This window comes from Saccostrea echinata, unplaced genomic scaffold (assembly GCF_033153115.1).
Source record: "Saccostrea echinata isolate AGI-Se365-2 ecotype Australia unplaced genomic scaffold, CSIRO_AGI_Sech_v1 ptg000001l, whole genome shotgun sequence".
Taxonomy (NCBI): domain Eukaryota; kingdom Metazoa; phylum Mollusca; class Bivalvia; order Ostreida; family Ostreidae; genus Saccostrea; species Saccostrea echinata.
The window spans coordinates 45,725,001-45,737,553 of record NW_026889750.1 but is presented as its reverse complement, the minus strand read 5'-3'; positions in this window follow the sequence as shown (position 1 = coordinate 45,737,553).

The window sequence follows — 12,553 nt, the reverse complement described above, 5'->3', positions numbered from 1 at the left end:
GACACTCTTCCGCATCATAAACATGCACATAGTTTGTCTTCTTAATACCCAGGAGTAGAGAAGAGTATTAATGCAATTTTACTATATGATCAATAGAGCCACAATCTACTTAGTAACTCCAGAAACTCTGACCCAAGGGCCATAAATTTCACAGTTCGGAAGAAGCACCCTTGCTTATCGTAACCATACACTTAGTTTGTCTGCTAAATATTAGTCATAAGGAACAGAGAAGATTTTCAAAGAATTAAATTCATTTCACTATCTGATCAATAAAGCTCCGCGATAACTCCAGAACCCCTATCACAGGAGCCATGAATTTCACAATTTTGGTAGAGTTACTCTTTCTTTTCATATCTATGCACATAGTTTGTCTGCTGAATATATAGGGGGAAGAAGAAGATTTTCTAAAAAATTATGCATTTTCACTACCTGAGCTGCAAAGCCTTGCTCTAACACTAGAACCCCTGACCGCGGGGTCATGAATTTCAGAAGCGAATATGCTTATCATAATCATTCCAAAAGATTGACTGCTTGATTTCATTAGTATAAAAGATTTTTGAAGATTGCAAGACAGGGACAATGAAATTCAAAATTTTTGTTTCCCTTTCATTATAGATGTTTTATTCCCAAATTGTTCATTTTAAAGTAATGCATTACCATTTAGCATTACCCGAAACCTGCTCTCTCTCTCTCTCTCTATATATATATATATATAAAGCACAGAGAATTTCACAATACAAAGATACCCACTATCGCCCCAACCTGGGATTGAACTCTCGACCTGCAGAACCTGTCTCCTAGCAGCTCGCTAGACCGCTCGACCAACTATTGGCTAGTTTTAAAAGCAAAACATTTTTAACACGTGTTTTACTTAAGAGACTATATCGGAGAAAAGGTGAAATTTTATGACATAATAAAACTTCACCCAAGGATTATATATCGCGTAAAGGTAATCATAACCAAGGACTTGATTACATATATATTCTGATCTATCTAGGATATAGGACAACTTTTACTGTATACTGATTATCGGATCCAACATTCAATGTTAACATTTATTGCATTTAAACGACGTAAATGACTAGAATTTCATGACGATAATATCCCGCCGTGGGGAAGAGATTTTAACGTTATTGTATAAACCAGAGATTTAATTGATTATGATACAACAAAACAGATAAAAATAAAACTAACTACTCTCCTTGGTTTGAGGGAGAGAGGAAAAGAATTTTTCCAGCTGAACATTTTTTGGATCAACCTTACACAAGATGAAAGATACATTAGGTTTGTTATTTATATAACAATTTGATGTGTACTTCTATCTGAATTTTATCTCTGTTTCAGGGACATAAAATGTGACACAGGAAATTATACAAAAAATGTTAATAAATAAATAAATAAAATATGACAACAGTTTGAACACATAACGCTTGATATTATTGGAATGCTTTGTTAATGTCGCATCTGACTAACATTGTTTTATCTTTACATTTTTTAAATTTTTATTTATAATTTCTTTCATTTAGGATTTCAGATGATTGTTTAATCAAAAAAATCCTTAAACATGTCTAGCCCAGTATGGCATGTAAAACGTTGCATTATAATATTTTTTGTTATTCTCATTCAAAGAATTTGTTATTCTTATTCTAAAAACATATCATTCCTATTCGATAAAATGTGATTCCTATTCGATAATTTGTTATTCTTATTGGAAGAAATATGATTCCTATTCCAAAATATATCATTCATATTCGAAAACATGCAACATGTCGACAACATGACCTTCATATTTGAAAACATGTGATTCCTATTCTATAATTATATGATTTATAATCAATAAACTTGTTATTCCTATTCGAAAACATATCATTGCTATTCTACATGTAAAACATACGATTCTCATTCCATAATCTTGTTATTGTCATTCGATAATTTTATCATTCCTATGCGATGTTTTCTTATTCTTATTCAACAATTGCATTCTGGGTAACATGATAAAAAATAGAAGTGATCAATTTATCGTATAACAAGATTATCGAAAAGAAATTGTATTTTTTCGAATAGGAATTATATGTTTTTCAATAGGTATAACATGTCTATCGAATATAAATTGTTTAATTATAGAATAAGAATTACAAAATTATCGAATAGGAACGACGAAATTATCTAATAGGAATCGCATGTTTTCGAATAGGAATAACAAATTATCGAATAGGAATCACGTTTTCGAATACGAATAACAACTTATCGAATAGGAATGAAAAAGGGTGAATATAACGATCAGTGATCGATCTCATAAAAACTTCAAACAATACAAATCTGTGAACAAGATATAAACACGGACCCCTGGAAATTCCAAAGGCGGGATCAGGTGCCTAGGAGGAGTAAGCATCCCTTGTTGACCGGTCACACCCGCCGTGAGCCCTATGTATTGATCCAGTAGACAGAACATTCCGTGGTCAAATTTAGTATAAAAACAAAGGTCTAACAATTGGTAGGAAACAAATCAGCCAAAATACGTCCCAGTGATAGGTTATTTTTGCTTAGAAGGTCATTATAAGGACCATAGAATTTACGGAATGCTGACTTTAAACGAGGTTGTCGAAATCCCTGTAACATCAACTTATGTATAAGTGGCCTGCTCGGTTTAAAAACTGATCGTAATCTGAGCATGCTCTTGAGTAGCTTATAAGTTTGGAGACATAAACACCATATGTAGGTGGTAGCGGAATATTACTACATAAATAAGGTGAGTTGACGATGGGAAAGCTGAAGTCATCTCGTTTGTCATACAATTAAGTTGTTAGTTGGCATTTGTCGTCTATAGTCAGTAAAACATCTAAATATGTGGGAGACTCTGTGGTATCTTTTATTTCAAGTTCAATGGAATAAATCGAGTCGACATATAAATGGAAATAACTAAATAACTTGTTAATTGATTAAACGGCGTCGATGCATCTGAATGTCGAGTTGAAGGCCAAGTTAAGTGTTTTCTTCTTCTCATGTAGAAGTTTTTGAATAAATTTTGCTTCATACGAATATAAAACAGGTCGGCTAATAAAGTAGCTCAGTTCGTGCTCAGCGGAATTCCAACAGTTTGTTGGAAGACTTGGTCTCTGAAATGTTGTCAATGAAAGACTCCAGCATCTTTTTAATATCAACTTCAGAGTACTTGACACTTTGTCAGAATGGATTAAATGTATCAGATATATGTTAAAATCTCGCATTAAACGATTGAGAGGCAGTATGAAAACCATCTATCCTTCTGTATTCAACAATTCAGAAGTAAAAAAAGAATTAGATAGATTACACGATCAGTACTACTGGTCCCTGCTGACAAAGCAGGCAACAACATTGTCTTTGTCTGTAACGCTCATTGTATAAATTGTATTTTAGAGGAACTGGGATTTAATTCTACAAGTGGTAATCCAACTTATACTTATAGCTCCATTTCTAAGGAGGAAATTCTTCAAAATCATATGTCAGTTTTGAATATTTTTTAATATTTCCAACAACCAAAATGAATTTGAATTACCAGATCTATATTTGATTCCGAAACTTCATAAAATCCTTTCAAACAAAGATACATAGCGGGTTCCAGTAAATGTTCTACCAAGCCTCTTTCTTTACTCCTCACTAAGATATTAACAGTAGTGGAGGAGAAACTTCAAGAGTACTGTGCAGCAATATATTCGAGAAGTGGTGTAAATCAGATGTGGAAACTAAAAAATTCCAAGGAACTTTTGGAACATTTGAAATCATAAAATTTTACCAAAATCAACAACATAAATACTTACGACTTTTCAACTTTATATACAACTATTCCCCACGATAAATTAGAGTCCAGACTTTCTGACATTGTTGACAGCTGCTTTTTCAATAAAAATGAAACTCGTAAATTTACTTACCTTGTTATTGGTCATTTGCAAAATTACTTTCTTAAAAAACAATCTGATTGTACACACAAGTACTCTGAAGTTGACATTAAAAAGATGCTCGAGTTTCTGATTGACAATATCTATGTGGTTTTTGGAGACCAGGTCTTCCAACAAACTATTGGAATTCCCATGGGTACCAATTGCGCCCCGTTATTAGCAGACCTTTTTTTAATTCATATGAAGCAGAATTTGTTCAGAATCTTTTACGTGAAAAGAAGAAAACACTTGCCGTGACCTTCAACTCGACATTTAGATATATCGACGACGTATTGTCAATTAACAATGGTTACTTCCATTCTTATGTCGACACGATATAGCCCGGTGAGCTTGAGATAAAAGATACCACAGAGTCTGACACATCTGTTTCATATTTGGATATTTTATTAGAAAAAGACGTTAATGGTAATCTAACAACAAAACTTTATGACAAACCTGAAGACTTTAACTTTTCAATCGTCAACTTCCCTTACTTGTGCAGCAAATATACCCTTATCACCTGATTACTGGGTTTATATCTCTCAGTTGATTCGATATGCAAGAGCATGCTCTACGTATGAACAATTTCTAAAACGAGGTAAATTATTGACAAACAAGTTGATGAAACAAGAATATCAGCAGTCGTTTAAAGTCTTCATTTCGTAAGCTCTATATTCGATACAATGACCTTGTCAGCAAATACAATCTTTCATTAAGTCAAATGCTGAATGTCTTTTCATACTAATTGTTAGGCCATTATTTACACACTGATTTGTCGACGGATTTTTCGTTATTTCCCGATCATGACATGGAGCACACGGCAGGTGTGACCGGTCGGCAGGGGATGCTTACTCCTCCATGGCACCTGATCCCACCTCTGATGTCTAAGAGGTCCGTATTTGCTCTACTCCTATTTTGTAATGTTTAATGGACGTTTGAGCTCGAATACCGTTCGTTATCTCCACATATTTCACTTGAGTGTAGAATCAGAGTGCTTTTTTAACAAGTAATTTTGCTGATGACGAATCACAAGATGCTAAAATTTCCGAGTTCCGTTTTCAGCTTGCTCATTGAGCAATAGCCGGCTTATGTTACGGTGTTCAACCGGAAATACTGCTTCCTCACCGCCAAATCAAATACGAGTAAGAATATAGGACGTATGCTCAACCACCTTTGAAGCAATACAAACACAAAATTAAACAAAAAGTTAACTAAGAAATTCTCTAAATCAAAAAAAAAAAAAAAAAAAAAAAAAAAAATAATAATAATAATAATAATAATAATAAATTTAAAAAAAAATAATGGTAATATACATTCTCTAATTTCTTCTTTAATTAATTTTTTGTTTAAAAAATGCGAAAGGTTTTCATCAAGTCTCTGTCAGCGTCACATTTTATAAAGAAAGGTTGTCTTACCAGGCTAACACTAATGCAGGGAGCACGTGACACAAAGTACACCTTTATGCATAAATTCAAACAACGTTTTATTTAATTGTTTAAACATTTTTTTATTTATACTATATGCCATAAATATATATTTGTGTTACATATTCTTCCAGTGTCTTGTTATTCATCTGTTATTACAATGTATGTTTCATGTAAAACGGTTGTTCACTTCTCTGTTAATAAGCCCGGCTCTCTGTACTTCTGAGTACTTTGATTATTGAAGTGATAAATTATCGAATAGGAATAAGATTTTCTAGCATAAGAATAACAACTTATCGAATAGAAATGATATGTTTTAGAATAAGAATAACAAAATTTTTGAATAGGAATGACAAAAATGTATAATAAATGCAACATTTTACACGCCATAGCCCAGCGTATTTCTATAATATATTCGATGATTTGCTTTTATCTCTTAATTGAATATAAAGAGATTTTCTATTCAATCCAGAAATTCATATATTAAATCTAATTAAGATGTCCAAGCGTTTACGTGTTCTTTTTTTTTTAAAAAGGAGGCAATAACGGTTGATTAAATTTACGATTATTAATTCATAGTCTTTAAAGGACCGTAACTCAATATTGTATGCAAAAGCAGAGACTCTAGACTATTTCTCTACGCCAAAAAAGAAACAAAGCTAGACTTTCCAAGTTCAAAATCCCTCCGCATAGATGGTGGTAAACAGTAGTTAATTAAAAATCAGAATGTGTTACTAGGAGGCTCTTTTTAAAAAGGTTTAACTGAATCTGGGCCAGACAGAATAAAGCGCAAAAAGACAACCTATAATATATATGTGTGCTTTTAAAAATGTAATTCTTTTAAATTGATTATTTGCATGCATTAGTCTTTGGTAGCAAAGAAGCTTAAAGGATCACTGTTTCAAGCTTAATGAAGTCGTACTTATTCTGATTAATGCATTATGCCACGTGGAATAATCTTAAGTTATTATTGCACACTATAATAGGTTTATCTAAATAGGGATAACCTGACAAATAACATATCGCTTATTCACACTCTTCAGAATCTCGTATTTAAATGCACTATAAAATCTATTCAATTTTCCACAGTATGTATGTGAACCGAGATTTTAAATATACTGCCTTCATATGCTAGAAAAATGAAGAATATGTGACAAAAGTTAGCAAAAATATTCAGCACTAGATTCCAATTTTCAGTCTTTCATTTTCTCAAGTATCTAATTATAACCTGATATGCATGAAGTCAACAAAATACTTTTATTCCCAATAATCAATTTCTTTTTGGATACATATGAATTTCCTTTATATCAAAAGAGGAAGCATTCTTGCATGGGTAGGGAAAAACATGTTGCATTTAAATCTATTGGGTGGAGGTAAATATCAAGATTTATTACATGTATAGGACTTAAATTTTTGATATTGATGTTACTAAACAGTTTTTCTCATTGGTTGCTCTTTAACTGATGAACAAATTAGTTAATCAAATATGATGCTGCAGCACTAATTGTGTTTATAGGATATGACACAGTTATTGCATAAGAATGAATAATCAGAAAATTAAACAGTAAAAAGATTTACTTATATATTGTAACAAGTCTAAAAACAAATTTTCTTCTTAATCTTTGTTTCACAAGATTCATAAACTATACATTTAGACGCCCGCGTGGCGCAGTGGTTAGAGTGTATGCTGTAGAGTCGCCAAGTAAGGAGTTGATCCTTACGTCGCGGGTTCGAATCCCATTGTGGGACGTGGAGACCGGTCCTTCGGATGAGACCGTATAAACCGAGGTCCCGTGTCGCAGTAGGTGGTGGCACGAAAAAGATCCCTCACTGCTCAATGTCCGTATAAGTGCCAAGTATAGGACAAAATTTGCAGCTCTCCACCGGCAAATGGTGGCGTCTACATATGAGTGAAAAATTCTCGAGAGGGACGTTAAACAACATACAAACAAACAAACTATACATTTATTTAGCAATTCAACTTAAGTGTAGTTTGCTAAGGTAAACTATAAAGTAGTATTCGACTTTTAAAAATAATGTGATCCATAACTGCTTATAATTCAACAGAAGAAAATACTTTGTATGTAAAAGAAATCATTTATATTTTTTTGTTCTTAATAAAAGTTATGTTGAATAAGTTTTCAACCCCCTCCACCCCCACCCCCAAGGAAAATAAGGACTTTGAAATATAATTTGGCAATCGCAACAAGGCTAGCCATACGTGGAATCAAAATATAGTCTGAGCACGAGGAGAACACTTGATACATAAATACGTTAATGTATTAATAAGATAAAAAATAGGTTCCTGATGGACAAAAGCGAGGGTTGCCCTACAAGATTCACTATATCCCGTGTGAACAATAAATATTTATGTAATCTTTATCTACAACTGGATGTAGTAGGTTGACACAAATCTAGAAATTTATGACACTTTTCTTGAACAAGTTGTGTTTATCGATCAATTAAAGTTCCACAATTCTCAATAAAGTAAATCAAAGTGTCATAATCTATACTACTATATTAAAATAATAGACTCGAATTTTTGGCCTTTAATACCGATAAATCGGAAGAATACTGTCTTTTGTTTTATGTATTTTAAACATCATTGGTACTTGAAGATTACCAATTTGTTTTTATTTTTTCTCAATTAAGCTTCTATTTTTATTACTTTTTCTATGTACCAATTCAAGGATATTACATTAATTTTTATCAAAACAGACAGTCTTTTACAGATTATATACCTGTCTATTACCTGTGTATATATAAAGTATATGTATTAGCAGTGCTTAACTCTTTTATTGTTGAGGTCATATTTTGAAAAAAGTTGAGACCTGCAGTGTTAAAATTGCTACAAAAATTTTTACACCTTTACTTTAATAACTGATTGTGTAAAAATACCAGCTTAGCACAATTCTTCATTTTCATTACTTTGCTTGATATGTATCAGCAGTGTGCTCAACTCTTTGCTGTTGTCATATTTTCAATGAACATCGATCCATGATTTCTTTTATTAAATTTGTTTGGAAAGGTGAAATTTATGTAAGCTCCGGCGTGATTCGAACTCAAGACTTGATTTATAGCTAACTGGTGGTCAAACCCATTCTGCGCTACGCCGTTACGCAACAATTAAAAAAAAACAAAAAAAACAAAAAAAAAAAACCAAAAAAAAAACCAAAAAAAAAAACAGAATTATATTAACATTCATTGTTTATTTCAAAAATACCTTATAATATGAATGTGTCGATGTATCTATTTTGTAAATGTCCGATATGCACTTGGATGCATTCATAACAATGTCAACCCGTGCACGCACGGGTCAAAATCTAGTACTCAATAAAATAAATCAAAGTTCCACAATACTCAATAAAGTAAATCAAAGTTCCACAATAATCAATAAAGTAAATCACAGTGCCATAATACTCGTAATACTCAATAAAGTAAATCAAAGTTCCACAATACTCAATAAAATAAATCAAAGTTCCACAATACTCAATAAAATAAATCAAAGTTCCACAATACTCAATAAAGTAAATCAAAGTTCCACAATAATCAATAAAGTAAATCAAAGTGCCATAATACTCGTAATACTCAATAAAGTAAATCAAAGTTCCACAATACTCAATAAAATAAATCAAAGCTCCACAATACTCAATAAAGTAAATCAAAGTGTCATAATACTCGTAATACTCAATAAAGTAAATCAAAGTTCCACATTAATCAATAAAGTAAATCAAAGTGTCATAATACTCGTAATACTCAATAAAGTAAATCAAAGTGTCATAATACTCAATAAAGTAAATCAAAGTTCCACAATACTCAATAAAGTAAATCAAAGTGTCATAATACTCAATAAAGTAAATTAAAGTTCCACAATACTCAATAAAGTAAATCAAAGTGTCATAATACTCAATAAAGTAAACCAAAGTTCCACAATACTCAGTAAAGTAAATCAAAGTGTCATAATACTCGTAATACTCAATAAAGTAAATCAAAGTTCCACAATACTCAATAAAATAAATCAAAGTTCCACAATACTCAATAAAGTAAATCAAAGTTCCACAATACTCAATAAAGTAAATCAAAGTTCCACAATACTCAATAAAGTAAATCAAAGTGTCATAATACTCAATAAAGTAAATCAAAGTTCCACAATAATCAATAAAGTAAATCAAAGTGTCATAATACTCGTAATACTCAATAAAGTAAATCAAAGTTCCACAATTCTCAATAAACTAAATCAAAGTTCCGTAATACTCAATAAAGTAAATCAAAGTAGGCCTAGTTACTTTGATATATAATTAACTATAGTTTACTATCATATTACTATATTAGATATAATGTTTACTATAATACCCTCTCCTCTGAAGGAACGATTTCCATGTCCCACAGTAGGATTCGAACCCGTAAGATAAAGATCAACTCCTTATTTCGCGATGAAACGCTCTACCCACTGCGCCGTGCGAGCCACATTTTGTATGGAGTCGACACTGGGTGACGGTAAGAGAAATTTAAGTGTCATCAATGCCTGTGTCTAAAATAATCTGAGAAAAAAATACAGAGTATCGGGGTATCAAATTTTATCTAAATTCATTGTTCTATAGTAATTTTGAGAAGCAGAAAAGGATGTATTTTTATACGCCGTCGTTCCGCCAAAAATATAGTTCCTGCTAGATTCCAATCTCAGTTTAATATTTTTATTTAAAGTTGTACAAGTATGACGAGGAAAGGAAAATATGATTTTTTAAAAACCCGTTATATCTAAATATATAAGACATATAAACAAATATATTTTGAATATTTCATCTAGTCAGAAACAAGACAAGGATCCCTCCTTAGAGTATTGATTATATAGTCTGTAGGGCGTAAACTGATTTTTATTTCATTTGAAATTGATCTAAAATACACAAAAACAGGTGTAGTGTATAATACTTTATTTGAAAATTTAAAAGAAAACTTATACCAATGGTTGAAGAAGAGTTAATTCCTGGAGAGATATTTGTAGGTACCATCTTTATAAATGATATTCTAACTTAACTAAAACGAAAAATGTGCAGGTTCTATGATCGTTATTGCCAAAGCTAAAAATATATAGGCCCATCGATTGCAAGTTAGGGAGCCCTTTCCTTTGTAATTATACACCTCATGTAAACCTCACCAAAAAATTGCACAGGACTTGTATTCACATTTTTTTCTTTTTTCTTTAAAAATACCCGATTGCATTGTGATGTCTATTGCGCTTAGGGTTATATATGCAAAGGAATGTTTTTATTATGAGTGGATTTCAAAAATAATCCTATGAATCGTAAGGAATTTTTTCAATTTAAGATTTATTAGCGCACTAAACGGTACGATTTCAGCCGTCTATTTCAGAGCTATTTATGTCTGCTCATTGATAAGAGTACCTGTGAACTAATTTCATTATCATTAATTGAAGTTTCCCCGCAGATAATATATTTCCATATAAATTTGTTTATTCATATACTCTGTAGTTTGTATAGCTGACCCCTTCAGCACAGCCCGCCTGTTTAGAATTTAATTCCAGAAATTGTATGCATGCAGCAGCTTTAATTAAACTATGTTTATCAAATATTTTACATACCTTTACCAAGGAATCGTTGGCTTCCAAGAGTGCGCTTAAGATTGTTTTTCCTAATGTGTTAATTGCACTCAAAGTCTTACCTAAATTTGTATTTTAAGGTCATTTGTGCATAGTTTTTTCTTGTTGATTCATAGATTTTGATCGCAACCCAGATCTATGAACCTATCATCAAGTCAATATAGTACTTACATGACTGTTTTTACATTAAGTATTATTATGCAAATAAATAATTGAATACGTTAAATTTATTTATCATTCAAAGATTTCTCAACGTAAATAACATTTTATTTAAATGAAAAAAAAAATGTAAATGCATGGATTTTTCAAATTTAACACTCTTGTTTACCTACAGTTGATTTTTACAAAAATGTATCCTTAAGTGTGAGAAATATAGACCATAAAAACTATACAGTAAAATGAAAAAAGTAACAAAGCTAGAAATTAAACAATGCAGTTCTATGACGTTATTGAATTTCTTCTGTGCATAGAAGAAAAAGTTACGAAGACCTTAATCTCCAGAATATGACCCTAAACCAAAGTCATGAAACACTGCCTACACTAGGAGTATGCGATGTATCCAATCATATTATAATTTACGGTTTTGGAGGTATGAACCCGATTATTACTCAACAGCTACAATGACCTTGAACTTTGACCTTGTATCACGGATACATTATTTAAGTATGCACCTGTATTGTGTAAAAATAGTCACCATCTTTTACATTGTGAAGGATAGATACATGTACTGAACAAAAATGAAAATTTTAGTTCAATTATAATAACGTAAAAGCAAGGTCTTGCACTATCCATGTAGAATAAGCCATTTTCTGAAGTGTCGATATGAAGTACATGTGTGGCTATCAACACGTTGCTGGACAATTTGTATTTTTGTATTTTTTCTTTTTATCTCAAAGGCTACAATTGCTTGGGACTTTTTATAATCTGTAACCATGACATGACAGGCAGGCAAGAAAAAAAAAACCATTTGTCAAGCATTCTTAATTGTGGCTTAAGAGATGTGGACAAGAAAACATTTTCTGTTCATAGGCCATAACGTCCTTAAAATTTGTTTACGAATAGTCTTGATACATCGACGGGCCAACAGCAGCCTTGGAGACTTTGGATGTACATATACATGTATGCTTATAAGCCGAGCATAATTTTAATAGCCACAACAATAATTTAGTCACATTTATATCAAGTGACCTGAGAAAGGAGTAATGTGTCCTCTACAAAAATTTAGAATTTTTCATATACAAATTTTAATTGAAAAATTCTAAATTTTTGTAGAGGACACATGTACAGTGTACTGCATCAAATCATTTCCATTTGAGTATGGTTTCAGAAAATGGGCCGGATAAAATTTTGAGTTCAATTACCACAATGATCTTTAAGATACACCAAGAAGGCAAATGTGTCTAGGTATACATTGACACACAAACCGACGGACAGGTTAAAGGTCTCCATTATACCCACACCCTTTAGGGGGGGGGGGGGGAAATCGTTGACGGTTAATCGTAATGTCTTTTCAAATTTCCCTGCAGAAAATACTAGTATTTTTATCAATTGAACTTGAAGGGAAATGAAGGAGAAAAAAAATCATTGCAAATCTTATT